The 15,982-nt window shown below is 38.8% G+C and overlaps 1 protein-coding gene across 2 annotated transcripts in view; it reads left to right on the top strand.

Moving 5' to 3' along the window:
* Nucleotides 1-15,982, top strand: part of LOC139700877 (protein FAM43A) — a 345,831-nt gene that overhangs the window by 240,012 nt on the left and 89,837 nt on the right. For both annotated transcript variants that reach the window (XM_071599313.1, XM_071599314.1), the window contains one exon: nucleotides 9,487-9,594. The gene's annotated coding sequence lies outside the window, so the exon portion shown is untranslated. The remainder of the gene's footprint in view (nucleotides 1-9,486; nucleotides 9,595-15,982) is intronic.

A 15,982-nucleotide genomic window follows, 5' to 3' on the forward strand; every position in this document is an offset into this window, starting at 1 on the left:
GGCGAGTTAGAAAATGGAATGTAGAAGCATTAAATGGGTTGAAAAGAAAGGAATACAAACAGGCGGTAGAGAAAATCATGGAGGACGGTAAAGAGCTAAGTACTATTGAAGAAAAATGGGAATGTATCAAAAAAGGGTTGTCTAAAGCGGCAAAAGACACTATTGGAACCGTTAACGCTAAAAGGACTCGTAAACCATGGATCACGGATGAGATGATTACAAAAATGGATGAGCGGCGAAAATGGAAGAATATAAATACAGAATTAGGCAAAATGAAGTACAAAGAATTGAACAATAAATTGAGGCGGGCAACAAATAAAGCAAAGGAAGCATGGTGGAAGACGCAGTGCGAGAATATGGAAAGTCTGCAGAGGAAGGGGGAAATCGGTGCGCTTTACAGCATAGTTAAATCTTTATCGGGAAGTAAGAAAGGGAGATCAACGATAGCAGTTAGAGATAAGGCCGGTAAGGTAATAGTTGACGCAGGAAAGATCCAAGAGAGATGGAAGGAATATGTAGAAGAACTGTATAGTAAAGAGCTTAGACCAACAAAGTTAGACATTGAAAAGGAACATGACGTAGAGGAAGATAGCTTAGGTCCAGGCATACTAGACAATGAGATAGAAAGGGCATTAAGGGAGATGAAACTAAATAAGGCCGTGGGGGTAGATAACATTCCCGTGGAACTTTTGAAATGCTTGGGAAAATGTGGGAGGAAGAGGCTATATGGGCTGATCCGTAGTATTTATGAGGAGGGAATCTGGCCGGAAGACTTTGTGAGATCAGTTTTAGTTCCTATTCCGAAAAAGGTAAAGGCCACGTCATGTGAGGACTATAGGACAATTAGTTTGATATCCCACGCAGCTAAGGTTGTTCTCAGGATCATAAACAAAAGGATAGAGAGTAGGGCAAATGATTACTTAGGGGATGATCAGTTTGGGTTTAGGAAGGGGAGAGGTACGCGTGATGCCATTGCAGTAATGAGATTATTAATCGAGAGGAATATAGAACACAACCAGGAGGTATTTGCCTGTTTCGTAGATTTCGAAAAAGCGTTTGATAGAGTAAATTGGGAAAAACTAATGAGTATATTGCAGAAAATAGGAATAGATTGGAGGGAAAGGAGGCTAATCCGCAACCTGTACATGTCTCAGACTACTCAGGTGAGGGTGGGAAACGGGGAGTCAGGATGGGCAGTGTTAGGAAGGGGTGTAAGGCAGGGTTGCCCATTATCACCGTTGCTGTTCAACCTGTACGCAGAAGAAATGATCAAAGAGGCATGGGAAGAACTCGAGGTAGGAATGAAAGTGGGCGGGGAATTCGTAAAATCAGTTAGGTTTGCTGATGACCAAGCTTTAGTTTGTCAGTCAGCCAAGGGGCTGCAAGCATTGCTTAGTGAATTGGAAATTCAGTGCGACAGGTATGGGATGAGAATCAATATTAATAAAACAAAGGTTATGCGATTTTCTAGAAAGAAAAAGGCCAAGCTTAACATTAAAATAGGAGGGCAAAAGCTAGAGCAGGTAGAACAGTTTACGTATCTCGGTAGTGTTTTGGACCAACACGGTCAAAGTAGTAGGGATGTAAGGAGAAGAATTGCGCTAGGCAAAGAGGCTTTCACAAGGAGGAGGGAGTTGATGACAGGGACTTTGAGTAAGGATGTTAAGAAAAGACTCGTAAAAACTTTGATATGGAGCGTAGCTATGTACGGAGCGGAAACGTGGTCATTGAAGCAGGAGGATAGACGTAGATTGGAGGCTTTTGAAATGTGGGTGTGGAGAAGAATGGAGAAGGTGAAATGGACAGAGAAGAAAACAAATGAGGAAGTACTTGGTATGGTGGGCGAAGAGAGGGGTTTGTTGGGAGCAATCCTATGGAGGCAGGAAAAGTGGATGAAGGGGGTGTTGACCGGCAGCGGGATGTTGAAGACTGTAATTGAGGGTAGAATGTTGGGTAAAAGAGGAAAGGGAAGGAACAGGATAGGGTTGTTGGACGGGATGAAGGGAGGAAGGAAGTACTCAGAGATGAAGAGGGACCTGATATAGAGTAGGATGATTGATTTTGTGTTTTGTTAGGAGTAATAAAATATTTGTTTGGTAGTTGTGTCAGTCCAAAAACCTACCTTAACCGGTAGATTACTTAAAAAAAAAATATATAAGTATATATATATATATATATACACACATATACTTACGAATACATAATATTTTGTTCTTGAGACCGAAATCCTACAGCTTTGCTCTAGGATTAAAAATATTTGGTCTGGTAATTAAGAATTTAATACGGTGTCCCACAGTAGGGGACTCATTTTGGACTAGTTGTACCACATGGTGAAGCACGTTTAGGTAATAGGAGTGGGTTTAGAAGTCTTTCCAACCGGCACAATGGTTGGGGCTTCGGTGCCTGGAAATGGGGAAGGGCTCGGGGGAAATTTTTCCACCTCCTCCCCACTCACCCCCGCCCCTCCCAGGCAGGAGTTTGTTCCTCCGCCGGAGGAACTGTCTTTACTCTTTCCGCTTGACAAACTCTTCTCACCCATACTTTTCCACTCACATCCCCTACCTCCACAATTGCAGTCAGTCACGACTGCTTAAAATTCTCTCAACCCTTGAGCAGTATTGAAGGCGAATCGTAGTGGGGCGAAACCAGTGGAAAGGAATTCTATTATTTCTATGGCGAACAGTAAAGTTTTGGTTCATTTTATTAATTAAATAAAAATGATAATTTTTTGTTGGTTTCAGATCTTAGCGCAACGGGAAACGTAAGCTTAATTTTATCTCAGATGCCGTATAAACGGTTGAATTAATGTCAAATGGTAATATTTCTGTGAGAATTCGGTAGCCTCGTTGTACTAGATGGCATTGTCTCCAAAACTGTGTTAGCGTGGGAATAGGGCCATTATGTTTCCAGATCAGTTGTCGCCCTAACCAGAATGTTAGCATGAATTAACGATGTTTGGTAAATGTTTAATGCCTGAGCTGTAGGTAGCACACGTCGACCGAATCCGTGCTGAGTGATTTCATTTCGTGTGACAAATTACATTTGGAAGCATGGAGCAGGGAACAAATGGCCTCCTCCCATCGGAATGCATAATTTCACGCGCAATAGGGAACGACTGGAACGAGATGGATGAGCTCTTAATATTGCACCAATCTTTGGGGTGACGACCACTGTTTTCATTAGCTACTCTGAATCTTTGACTTCCCGACTCGTCTCTCATTTTGCGAAATCGTCTCCGCCTCAAATGATCATTTATATTCAGGTGCATCTCAAACAGTATGGCCTTCGAGCTAGCGTATATTTTACCGCGAGAGCTTTTAAAATTAAGCCTGTGGTTTAATATATATTCGGATTTAGTTGTCAGATATTTTTCGATGATTATGATTAAATTCCGGGGTGACAGGTCATGGTGTCAATTTAATGCGTTATAATTGTAAGTACGGGAATAATTTATGCTGTTAATTCGTACGAATTTAACACGTGAAAAACATGGAATGGTTCATGAAGTGTCGCGAAACATCCTACAGTGGTATCCAAGAGATATTTTGGGGCATAAAGATAGATAGAACGTAACCTTTGATAAAAAAATGTTCCTTCTAAATCCGGACCTTTAAGGAAAGCATTGCTAAATAACGGTTGGCCATCCATGTGTGGCTGGAGAGTTGACAATATGTTTTTGGTGACGCGTTGATCTGACCTGGAAGTAGCCTTCCCCATGCTAACGTGCAGATCATTCGAGATTTCTATCTCGGAGGTTTTTTTTGCGCTCTATGTCGTACACTTGCCTTCGACATTTCCGACATGATGCTGCGTTCGGAACCAAGATTACGTGTGCCTCTATATTTACGAGAGCAGAGGAGCGTACACAACAGCTTGCGTCATACTTCGTCCTGGGATAGATAGTCTCGTCTTCGCCGTAGCGCCAAACTTTCAAAAATTGAGCACACGATAAAGTCAGACGCGTCGCCGAGAGGCGAAATACGAAATTGTCGGATATATAGGGCGGAGCAGGCCGCGAGTTTCATGGGCTCTCTTTGAATTCCGCTGTTTAATTTCTGGAAGAAGGAGGAGGTAGAAGATATCTAGGCTTGGTTTCTCGTCGAGTGATTGGATTTTGAGACTGCATCACATGGGAGCCAAGAAAATTCCCTTAAAATTGGAGCCTCTCCGGGGCTTCTTGAAATAGTTAAGAAAGTCATTTTCTCCTTAACTTAAATGAATAAATGTCGATGGGGAATATAATTTTCACATGCGGAACTGTTTTGTGTCTGTTCTTTTTGGGGCTCTGGTGAAGAAATACTCGTTACTTATTTTCTGACAATAATTTAAGAATCTTGGCATTGCATGCCAAGAGCACTGCAAACTTTCAGGGAGAAATTTTGAGGGTGCATCTCTCTGATGGTGTTGTTACTCTGTGGAACTCAGGGAAAAAGAGGGAATGTTGATGATTTCGTCGAAATACTGCGTATATTCAGGCATATTTGCGGAAAATATAGTGTTTTTAAAAACAACATATTTTGCGAGGAGAAAATTTATTTAAAAATTAATGTTCACCTTATTGTAACGTTGATAACGTATTCACAATTCTATTTGATCTTTTTGAATTTGGCAGTTTTCTTCGTACATGAGCAAAGGGTCATCTCTGAATACAATTTCTAAATCTATACCTTATTAGATTCACAGTTTCTGACTTCATGTGGTGGTAGGAACTAAGAATAAAAAGAGAGGGTGTGACTTTTTTCCGTAATATAAATAGTTTTCATTTTCAGTGAAAGTGCTACAATCTCTTTTTTATCATATAACTTATTATGTGCGTTCTGTATTACGTTATTAAGTAAGGCAATCGTAACTTTAGGCATGGATCAGCTAAAGAAAAACGTGGATATTTTAGCTTTTAGGATTTAGGATTCATTTTTTCTACTCAGTTAACTGATTAATTTTGTGGAATTTTTCCGTAATTTTATTCTCATAGTTTTTTTCAATTATTTCGTCTCTACATGTACACAAAGGCACAGCAAAATACCAAAAAGCATATGTGTCTGCGGGTTCAAGCACCAGATGGGGTGGTTAAAGGGATAAGGGAGAGGAAGGGTAAAAATATTAACTGAAAACCATTTAAAAAAACTTGCAAACTTATATACATGCTAGCGGAAACCCTAGCACAAGACAAGTGTTAATTTCATCCAGTAAAATATTCCTTTATTACATGACAAAGGAGAAGATAAAAATGAACCACAACCATTTATACAATAAACCTCCACCATATACTTTTATTTCCGCATCTACTACATACATAATAGCCTACAATTAGAATTGTTTTCTGCACATAGTGGATAATTGAATATATGAAATAGTACCTAATTTGAAGGAAGTGATTACTACAGACGTAAACGGTAAAATAACCCCGCTCGCTTGAATGTATCGAGTTTATTTAGATTAAATTGTTCACTGAATATGTCAATCTCTTGCTGGTTTTTCCTCTAAAATGCTTTCATGAAATCAGTCAATAATTGAATCTATTTTGCCTTAAGCAATCTAACCTTTTCCTCGAGTACCGCTGGGTGATAGTAACAGTAAGAATGACTTATTTGTACCGAAATGTACCGGGATAAAAATATTCTTGGAGATGCTTGCTGTTGGAAATAAGTAACGTATATTTGTAAGAAATTACAACATTCTCCTCTGCTAACTTCATATTATTACGCTCTCACTTGGGATTTATCAGTATCACCTTATTTTTGTCAAAGGAAGAGCATCAAATAGCACGTAGCAAATATCCACCACAAAGGCTTTCCTTCAGGAAGTGTTATTTAAATTTCCGAGACGTGCAACGAGGAAATTCTCTGGAACTGAGAATTTCCTGGTTACCGCTTCCAGCCCGACGTCTTCGCTTCAAAGGAAGGGATGCGGCCAAGCATAGGAGATCGGTTTTCATTTAAGTGTTTGTCTCGATCCAGGATCCGAGTATCATTCTGAAAAGTTGTGGAAATAGGTGGAGGTGCTCAGTCAAACATAACGTAATTTGACTTGTATGAGTTTGGAAATGAATTTATTGTCGATCGAGTGTAGCACTAGCTGTGTGACGCAAACCTCTGTCCAAATTTCATTGTGAGTTAGAGAATCTCGGGCCGTTCCTTTGTCTAACATAACTCCTCACAAGTGACTGAGCATAATGCATATATGTTGCATTCCATGAATTTTTTACGTATTCAGGTATGAACCCGAAGGCTGTTTGATAGGTGGGCGCGAATCTGGTTGGAAACACGACGTGTGAAAGTCAACGCTCCAAGCTGAGCGAACGTAGTTTCTTTCCGTACGACTCCAAGATTTTTCAAATACTTTGAAAACCGCACAGTTTGGGCTTCACTCTAGTTCAGAGATATCACTCGGATTTATGTGCATGAATTTGCAACCTGTGCATTATTACGAGTCGTATTAATATGTTCAATGCCATTTATTATTTTCAATAGCCTGATTCATTCAGCCTGTCCACCAAGAACTCTTTTCTCTCCCTGCACCAATAATTATTTAGAATTTGATTTTCCAGGAATTAATGACGGATTTGGCCCTTAAAATTTTTTATACGATATGATAACTCGTTTGAGGGAGATAGATTCCAGTACAGATAAATACAAATACTCATTCTTTCCCCGAACAATCAAAAATCATGATGGCAAGAAACCGAAGTCAATTTATAAATATGAAAAACATTGAATTTACAAGTCGGAACAAAATTAAAGATCGCAAAGATGTTGGGTATACTTTCAGATGCATGTGTATGTTAGTTGGTAGTTTGAGTGTTTGCATGTGTGTGGGGTTTAAGTGTTCTTGCATGAATATATCCCATGTTTTTTTGTGGCTTTTGCATGCGGTTTTTTTTCTTTTCTTTATAAATTACGGGTAGTGTCCTAACACCCCCCGCCACACGCCCTTGCCGGCGGCGGCTTGCGGGGTGTTAAGTAGATGTAGATGTATATTGTCACAATATCCACAAATACCAGTACATTAAACCGTATAAATAAAGAATAGACATGGTACTAATTCTTAAATTATAATTTCACAAATGTGGTCGGTTTCAACTTGACAAGAAATTTTCTGGGAAGATGATGCCTAATTTTTTCTTTGAATACACACCGCTCCCATAAACTTACGTCTGATACTGCTAAGTTTACACTTGTATAGATTTTTTTGTTTTTATAAATTTTTAACTGGACTTTTTAGTCATGAGTACCTTATCAACTCTGAATGCTATGGACCAAGTACTCCCGGAATATAATGTAAGCATCAACAAGAAGAACACTAAAATCCGTTCGCGTGGAAGATAGAAGCCAGGAATACAACAATTCCAGGAGTGAAACTAGAGCAAGTGGAATTCTTGCTATGTCTAGGCAGCAGTATAACTTGGGATGCGAAAAGCATAGATTAGCTCCAGCTAAGAAAACGTTGATGAAGAAGAGACAACTGCTATGTTCAAAGGTGATTAGGCAGCAAGCAGGGAAGCAGTTCGTCAAAACATTTATATGGAGCATGGGACTCAACGGATCGGGCGCATGAGTCTCTGGAAAAGTGGACCAACGAAGAATAGAAAACAGGTGATGGAGGGTATTGCTGTAGATTGAATGGACAGAGAAATTGAAAAACGAGGAATTACTTACAAGGGAAGAAGATGAAAGGCTCATATGGAGAACTCTACGGCAAAGAATAACCACAGGTGGATTGGACACACATCTACAGCTAAACAATACACCGCAAGCCGTCACAAGGGTGTGTGGCAGGGGGTGGTAGTCACCAGCCATTCTGCATATAATCCCTCTTCTTCCTCATTCACCTGGGACCCCTCGATCTACCAAAAACCGCGTGGAAATGGGGCGATTGAACATTAATCATGCAACATACCTACATATATTACGAGTATTACATAATTAGCAGTAATTCCTATGCATACACAAAGAGGACTAGGAAATACATAAAAGGAGGGCAGGCACACATTCAATTCATGCACTTATTACCGTTTAGTATCTTATGCATTCCGAAAGGGCCATTTACAAATACAATAGACTTCATATGCAGTCACGTGCGCCCCACCTGGCACAAGGGCGCACGGCTGCAATGTGTGACGCTTTTTTTCCTTTGGTGCGAATTTTTCACGAACCTAGTGGTCTTTCTCTGTACCCTATTAAATTCTCTAATTAATGTTTTTTTAAATGGGTCCCAAAAGCTCGCTGCATACTCAATGTGAGACCTTAGTAAAGGAAAATAGCACGTTTCCTTCACTTTTTCGCCACACCTAGAGGAAAAATTGCTTGGTTAGTAACAAGTAGAAGGGAAAATGGAAGGCAAGGTCCTCATGAGGAAGACAAAGGGACAAGTATATAGGACAAATTAAGGACGTAAAACGGGAAATCTATCACGGGCCGAGAGGGAATTAACACTGGAGAGAGAAGAAAGGAGAGCTACTGTAAAACTAATCTTAGGATTGTAATACTAATGACCATGAAGTACCTGTTTGTATTAATAGGCAATGTTTGCAGTTCACTACACACTTTAAACGATAATAACTTACAGAATTACTAATGCTGTTTTGTAATTATATCTCAATGAAACTGTAGTGGAAATTCCTGGCTTTCAATTGAAAGGTCGAGTTGATGTCCTTTACTCGATAATGGCTTCACTTTCAGGGGAAAATGTTCTTAATATTTTTGGTATTGATGTCATGCCAATTTTTAAATTATTTATTATGAATGTTTCCTTGTAGAATATTTCGTCCTTCCTCAATTCCCGTATGTCTTCCTACTACACCTTTTGATTATCTCAGGAATAACCTTCGTATATAATTAAAATTAATTGACTGGAATGATTTAATGCTCTTGTACGAGGTAAAAAAATTTGAATTGGCAAGAGAATTGTTGCATATTCTATTTAGATACATATTTCACCAAATATAGGTATTTCTCTCTTACGCTTTCAATCTTCAGGTAATAAATAGTCCGATATTTTCATGAAAAAATTTTCAGTTGCATAATTATTTCACGATGCATAGATGATAGTATTTATATCTGTTATCGATGCTTATGATTTCTTTTTATTTATTTATTTATTTAAAATGTCCCACCCACCAGCTGTTTCATCTTATCGCGTAAGAAAGTAATATAATTAATGTACGGCAAGGTTTATATTACCACATACTTTGATTGCCCTCATATTACCACATACATTATACGTTATATTACGTTTATATTACGACATACATTGATTGCCCTCATGATTTTTTTTCAGAGACACTCTCGCATATTCCTATTTGTAATTTTCGTGGGAAGAAGAATGTAGTGCAATTTAATGACATGCATACTATCATTTTACCTTCGTACCTTTTAAGGGTATCAGAGCAAATCGCACAGTGATTAAGTCGGTCGACTAGCGTACCAGCGAAATAAAAATGCAGTGCCCAACCCACTCATCCTAACCTGTCTCCCCTTGCAATTCCAGAGTTCCCTTGACTCGCCGGACGCTGCTACCCGGCGCATCCCTCGCCCCCCCTGGCCGCCCCACTTGGCCCCGGCTTCACGTGCAAGGGAGAGGACATGGAACGCAAGCGTAAGTTACTGGGACTCCTCTGCCTTTATTTGTACGTGTGTGTGTGAGTGTGAAATGAAGGCCGTAGTCGCCATTCCGTACTCTCTTCACCCCCCCCCCATCCCCCACTCGAGTACTCTCCTCCCCCTTCCTCCCTCTCCCTCCCCTCCTCCTTCCTCCCACACTCGTCTCTGTTCGTGACACTTAAAACTTTCCACCACCCGCACCCCTGACCTCCCACAAGGTTCTCCTCCTCATCTCTCCCTTATCCCTCCCCAAGGCGAAACTTCATTTCCCCCAACGCCTCCAGAAGCGCGCCACCGCTCCGACGCGCTATTGTCCCACCCCCGACCCTCCGCCTTCTTTCCCTTCTACCCCCCTCCCCTCCCTAAAATTTTCCTTTTTTACTCACCCCCTCATGTCCCTCCCCCAACACTCCTGTCCTCGTCGGCTCTCGACCCGGGGCGTTATCCCCATCTCTCTCCCTAGCCTTCACTCGTTAAATCTCAATACTCCCACCCTCCTCCTCTTTTGCAGATTGTATTTTATGTTAGAGTTGTGCATACGTTTTAAAATGTCTTTTTCCTTTTACTCTGATGCCGTTTGATTTTGTGACCTTATAAATCCATCCGACTCCGATGTGTTGGCAAGCTCATTCCATTGTGTAACTCTTCTTCAACGGGTGCCTTTAAAGACAATTGGGGATTTAGTCAATCGTTCAGTGCTCTCTTGTTGCTGTTGCCATAATGCCACACACCCTCACGGCGCCTTGCGGGATATTTTGTAGTTGTATATGAGAGAAAATTCTAACGAACCAAGATAAATGTCTAATCTTTGACATTAATTATATAATAAGGGAAGTTTTATTGAGGCATTGGCTAGTTTGCTAGCCCAGTTTAACATGAAGTTTATTTTACTAGCAGTAAGTAAACTTATTGAAATGTATTCATTATTACTATTATTATTATTATGAGAAGAAACTCAATTATGCTACCGACTCGTAGTACAATAATTGAACACGTGAAATGTATTACGCATGATAACAGTGAAAAAATGTAATACTTATTCACCCTTAACAAAGACAAGCGAAAGTTAATATTGTCCCCCTTATCACTCTTTAGTCGTTGAGATCCGATTTTGAATAATTATCTCTTAATCGAATTTTTCATTTCCAATGGGTGTGCATTTGTGAATCAGAACGTGCACCAGTGTGAGTGACAGTATTTCATACAATTTAATTAGCATGCATTCAGTTTCATGAAATAGTTATATGAAGCAGTCTTGCTGAAAGCATTAAATTGCGGATATTTTCGTGTCTTTTGCTATTCAAGCCGGAGTCGCTCACTTTGCTGCCCAGTGGTGTAAATGAACGCATTTGCTGCCAACAAACGCCCTTGGAAAATAACCACGAATATATGAACGACGTCGATGGTCCGTTCCGTTGACTATTTTGAAATTCGAATGTCCATTAAATCGTCATTAACATCGCTCTAAGCAGACGAGAGCAATGCCATAAACTAGTTTCACCACTACTCTTTTTTTACCCTCCTAATCACAATTTTTAGGGCTTCACATCTTCCATTCACTGTCCCTTGGGTTTTAACTAATTTCGTCATTTAAAATCTTCCCGTTTTATCTTCCTCCCTTTCCTTCACTTTTAATGTTTCTTGAAAAAATGTTATGCTTACTCAATGAGTTCTTCCTCTTCCAATCACCATCGTTTTCCTCGGGCTTATCTCAGGCGCCAACGACTCTTCGCGTAACTTTTGAATTGGCTATTCTTTCAGTCCATTTCACCTTTACTGTCGCGCGTTTCCGTTAGTTCGCCGTGCCTGTTCTCATTCTGAAATATCCAAGTATATAGTCTTCAAGCAAGTCAATATTTTTTGGATGAAACGATGTGTGGTTTTAATTCCTATATTATTAATCCGTCATATAGTGTTTTATTTGGTTATGCCTCTCCGGGGTGGATAAGTCATCAGTCGTGATTCAGCCTTGACTCTTTCAACGGTTTTCACTGGGCATTCCAAATTGTTCTCCCAAATGTGTTTTGCTCATCCAGCACATCCAGGCATCAAACTTTGCTTGGCTCTCAGTCGTGTCACGTAACGACCAGCATTCAAAAACGTCATAATTTTCAAGAGTTAATTTTCCTCTTTGATTTTAGACCAAGTTTTTAGATCACTTGTAGTTTTCCTGAAAAAGTTGTATTTTTTTAATGATAAAAAATTACGACGACGTTAAAGTTCTTATGATAGAATACATTATGGCGATTATGGTAATAACTGAATTTATACGCAATTCTTCAACTTTGAAGTTTTAGTTGAAATGTTGTGTTGGCTCGATTAATTTCCGCTATCTTTATCTCCCACAAATTTTATCAGAGATATTTTTCGAGGAGAGTTAATTTTCCATCGCTGATGACGATTGCTATTTACCTTCAGAATGGTCAAGCTTAGATTGGGTACCCTTTTCCAACTGGAATTTGATTAATAGCCTGAACCATCCCTCGTACTTCCTCATGATTTTGTTTTCAATAGCTTTTAAATTCTCTGCAACGATAAAGGATAAATTGGATTCAATACCAATATCATTGCTCCATGGCTATATTTATTTTGCCCGTCTTTCTCTCTGCATCTAACCACATCCTCTCTCAAACCCTTTGATGTCTTTAATTAAAGAATTCATCCTTAATAACGTTTATTACGCACTCTATTTTTTCAATTTCTGGTTAAGGTTACTTCTTTTTTATCAAAATTTAGTCACACAGGGAGCTATTTCATCCTCGGTGCTTGCGGTTATTTTAAATCACTATTACTTATTCCTTGGCTTATTTCAAACATATTACATAATGTGCTGATGGAAAATAGATTCTGTATTCATCATGTACAATAGAACATTTCAATACATAAGACATTTTAGGAAAATCTTCATCGAATACAATAGTACTATAAATTAAATACTCGTACTGGTCCTGCTTAGCAAATCAGGTCTGGCTTGACAGCAGTTGCCATATAAAGAAAAACGATATCTGTACACCGTTGCACTTATACAACTACATATATCCTTTGTCAAGTTGCCATATATCTTGTCAAGTCCTATTCCCTTCTATGTAATTCCCAGTCTTTTATTTACTGACTGTAATATCCTTAAATCTTTAGGTATTTCATTAAAAATTAGAGGTACAGTAACCTCTAATTTTCTTCTACCTCGATTTTGAATGCTATTTGTTGTTATATACTTGATATTTTACCTTAATGGTAGTTCCTTTTTTAACAACGTTTTTATATTTTTCATTAAAATAGTTTACTATTATACGTTTACAGCCTGTCCACGGGTAGAATTCCCAATTGTTGAAAGATATTTCTTCTATCTAGAAAATTTGTATTTTTTGATCTAGCCTCAGACATTTTCTTTTGTATTTTTCGGTGTTTATTTTTTAGTTTATTAATTTTTGTATAAGCAGTGGATCCCCATTCTGTTATACCATCTCTTAAATTACTCTTAACTAACACAAAATACACGACCTTGGTCACATTCAAACTTACAAAACTAGTAATGTTGTGAACTTCACCAAGGATGTTATTTATTTAAAAAATATGTTTACCAAAGGCAATATTTTGATCAATTTTTACCCCCAAGCAATTATTACATTAATTTCGAATTGTATTATAATAACTTTATTGACGAATGTAGTAATTACATCAATTTTGAATTGTATTATATTAATGTTATTAAAAATTATATTAATTTAGAAGGCAATTTCTATTAACTTAACGTAGAATGAATAAAAATTGTATATTTTTTGCTAAATTTCAGTTGATCGAGGTGAAATATATGATGAAAATATTTTCAAGTACCTTTTTCCCTGCATGGTGCAATGTTAGGGCACAAATACAGACTGAGAACAGAGGTCATTGAGGAAAACTATGCGGCAGTTCAGCATGAATCGTCAATATGTTGTGATCAGCCATTTTGGAGGCTGCCTTTGAAGGCATTAGGTTGCAGAACCACGTTTCTTATACCGTGTATCCCATTCTATCGGGCGTACGTACATTACCACTAATCCGTCTCAACTTCGCACGACTTTGCATCCTGGGAAATCCCTGAAATGCACTAGCAATGCACTCCACGTAATGCATCACTGGCCGCCACGGGGGCGAGCGCCAGAATATCCCGACATCATAGAGAATGTGCTAGGAGTCGCATGCGATTTACTATTCCCCTGAGAGCTTCTGTTTGCGATTGCTAACCTATTATGTTGATAATGAGCGTGGAGCAGTTTGGAAAGGTTCTACCACAACTAGTAGGTACATCTTCATTCGCACCTTTACTTGTTTATTAAGTAACTAATTATATGGCCATTCATTTAATCTAACTTCTACTATATTGCTCTACATACTAGCAGTTCGTCTATCATCCATAGACATGAATTGTGTGCGTCAAAGACTTGTGTGCGTTAGTTCAAGCTATAGCTAAAATTATTTCCTTTATTTGGATTACTTAATGTATAGTATTTATTATTCATTTTGAACCTCTCCATTGGAACATCATCCGGGCTACTCTTGCCCGTGTTCCGGACAAGTGATAGGAAATAAATGGCTCGTTTAAACCATCTCTAAGAAACGGGCGATAGTAATGACCCCATTATTTGCTGACCGGTTTCTTTAACATCGATACGTTGTAAAATCTTATAGTATATAATGGTGAGCAATATATAATTGCACAAAAAATGAAGATATTATGATATTAATGAGAAAGTAATTTTCAGGATTTGGGACTCCTGACCCAACTGTAAACCTGATTCAATGATTTTTTTAATTTGATCAAACTCATCAATTATTGCATCATTTATATAAGCAGGTGTGTGAGTTAGTGTACCATTGGTTGTGTACATGTATTAATGTATTTTCGTATCGATTTATCAACTCATATCTGTGAATGTATGGATGGTGTGCTAGCAACCCCTGCCACATGCCTTCGCATGGTAGTCTGTTGGTGAACTTTATCGGCGCTCGAGCAATCTTGCAAATTAGTTTTGATCCTTTTTGGGTTCCTACAAAAAAATAATATTGCCGGGTTAAATCGACTCCCGGCAGAAAACTCTTCAAATTGCCAATTTTACTTTAACAGAAAGAGCAAGAATTGTGGAAAATATTTGGCCCGTTGGTGCCATTGTGGGCATAGTTTTGCATGTGTGTGTTGTTTTTGCATGTGATTATGTTCCTTTTTACGGGTGGTGACCAAACACCCCCCGCCACACGCCTTTGCGGTGGCTTGCGGGGTATTATGTAGATGTAGATGCATGCGCCCAGGTTACCTTCGAGTTGACGAGCCTTTCACTTAGTGGGACTAGATATGAACACATATTTTTTACCTTAATATTGCAGTTTAAATATTTTTAAATTAAAACTTTATCAGGACGAAATACCTGAGGATTAAAACTGTTCGCCTTTTTATTTTTTTCTTCGGTATTTTTTTTATCGTCTCATTTCAACTGAGCGTAGTGCAAATCTTACCCTATTTTACAGGAAAATTTTAAAAAGTGGGTTTTGTGTTGAAACCACGTCCCTTGATCGAAACGATTGATAAAAGAGGATGGAAAAAAGTATATTCACTTCTAATAGATTTTACTATATGTGTTTGTGCTCCCATAAACATTCCTCCTGAGTTCGGTAAGTAGTTACTAGTCATTGCGTGTCGACATTTATTTCTGTTGTTGTCTCTCATGCATGGTGCGTGACTTGGTCTGTTTTGGTGTTGTGCATAGTGTGGATACGTCCCCCATCACACGCGTTCCCGGTGCAGGGCATTATGTAGAGGTAGTCGAATAGCCCGTTAAGATTTTTTACATTTATTGTGTAGTAAATATCACAATTCTGCGCACCGTAGTTCAGAAATCGTTTCTTGTACACTGAATATGTGGTTTTGGTTTGATTAACGTGTTGTTCTGTGTTTCCATAACAAATTTACAACTAATTGATTATTTAGGCGGCGAATTTAATTTAGCGATGTTTCATCCACTGCAAAATAACTATGGATTTTTTTCCTTTGCAGTAAGGCTTTTCATCTGTGAATACCACCTCCAATGGTGAAGCCTGTTCTTGAAATATTCAATTTTTGATCCAACATTGGTGTTTTTTTCTAATAACAACGGCCGCTGTCATGTTGTCCGGTGCCCTCCGACACAATAGGGGTCTCAAATGATTCGTCATCGTCGTCGAGGCATTTGAGTCCATCAAATTTCCGACAACATTGCTTCTTTGTCTGAGGAGTCATTGTTACTGGGAGGTAAATTTTCAAAACTCCATGCTTCTGAACTCTGTTAACAGAAGCGCAAACTTCATTACGGTGCCTTTCCGTAACTTTGCCCTCACTCGAGCTTATTTTCCCCGTTTTCACTTCCCCC

The sequence above is a fragment of the Hetaerina americana genome, unplaced genomic scaffold, assembly GCF_022747635.1.
Source record: "Hetaerina americana unplaced genomic scaffold, ioHetAmer1.1.p SCAF_11, whole genome shotgun sequence".
Lineage (NCBI taxonomy): Eukaryota > Metazoa > Arthropoda > Insecta > Odonata > Calopterygidae > Hetaerina > Hetaerina americana.